Below are 1638 nucleotides of genomic sequence, written 5' to 3'. Positions count from 1 at the left end.
GGCCCCGATTCACAGAGGGAAATAGAGCCACGCCTGCTCCCAACCCAGCCGCCATCACTCAAGTGCCGGGAAGGTAGCCGCACGGGTTCCCCTGAACCCCATAAGCCCCCCCCCCACTCTCAGACCTCCTGACTGTGCCAGTCTTTGGACCCACTCTGCAAAGACAGAGGTGCTCATCAAGGGTATTTTTCTGAGTTCCCAACTTTGAACATCTTTAAAGAAAGGGCATAGGAAACCTGTAATAGAACGTTGTGGAGTTCAACCATTCAGAAGGTTGGGGAACTCAATCTGGGCCTTGCAGCCCGAGGTCAGTCAGCATCATGGGTTTCAGCCAACAGCTAACTGAGATCTGGGGTCTTGCATCCTCGCTCTGTCTGAGCCATTAAATGGTAAATACACTACATTGAAATTTTGTTCACTGCACACATGTTCTGGACTGCTTCTTGATTTCAATTTAATTCAAACGATTTAAGGGTGATAGACTAGTGACTACCACAGGTGGTCAGTGTCCAAGTTGTGCTTGCTCTTAATGTGTTGCTGATTGTATCAGTTGGGATAAAGCATTGCGATTGATTTGATGAGCTGTTTTCTCTGATGTTATGAAGATGAGAATGTCTGTGGGTCGTTAGAGACACAGAAGCTAGGGCGCAACTATATTAGGAGGATTTGGGTGATAATTCAGAGATTAAACCAAGGACAGTCCGACAACAAAAATTAAAATGAGAAAACACTTATGCAAGACACAAGGACAGACTTCCAGTTCACCAATGGCAAACAGTAGGGCAAATGAGGATGAAAAGGACGATAGTGAACCACCAGGACACCCTGAACTCAAAGCACAGGAAGTAACAAAACAGATCAATCAGGCTCAAAGAAAAATTCAAAACAGAAATAATTTCCCAGATAACCATAGAGATAGTGAGCAAAATGGAAGTCGTGATTCGAGACTCTAGAGCAGAAACTGACAAAAAAATAGATGAGCTCAGGACCATGATAGAAGCCATGAAGACCCAGCATAAGAAAGAAATGGAAACAATAAACGCCAACATAGGAAAGAAATGGAATCCATAAAACAGATTCAAACAGATATCCAGGAGATTAAACACTCTATTGAAAGTGTATGCAACAGAATAAAAGAATATGAAGATAGGCTCTCAGATATAGAAGATAAGATTGCAGTCAGTGACCATGAAAAGAGAGGTCTCTTAAAAACAGTAAGAGATCAATCATGAGAAATCGATCCAACAACTCCTAGATGATGCAAAGAAGAATAACATAAGACTGATAGGAATCCATGAAGTAGCAGGAGAAAATACAAATGACTTTAAAAAGCTGTTTGCAGAATTAATGACAGAAAACTTCCAAACAGAGGGGAAGATTTTGACATTCAGATAACTGAGGCATATAGGATCCCAACTAGTTACAATCAAAAAAAATCTACACCTAGACATATAATAATCAAGATCCCAGAAACCCAACAGAAGAACAAAATACAACAAGCAGTAAGAGAAAAGAAACAAATCACATACAAAGGAAAGCCCATCAGAATCACAGCAGACTTTTCAACACAAACCCTTGGGGCAAGGAGAGCCTGGAATGAGATATTTCAAGTACTAAAAGAGAACAACCTCCAACCTA

Source organism: Fukomys damarensis, unplaced genomic scaffold (assembly GCF_012274545.1).
Source record: "Fukomys damarensis isolate Sample0158 unplaced genomic scaffold, DMR_v1.0_HiC HiC_scaffold_16, whole genome shotgun sequence".
Classification (NCBI taxonomy): domain Eukaryota; kingdom Metazoa; phylum Chordata; class Mammalia; order Rodentia; family Bathyergidae; genus Fukomys; species Fukomys damarensis.
The sequence above is the reverse complement of the archived record's forward strand: the minus strand, read 5'-3'. Positions refer to the sequence as shown.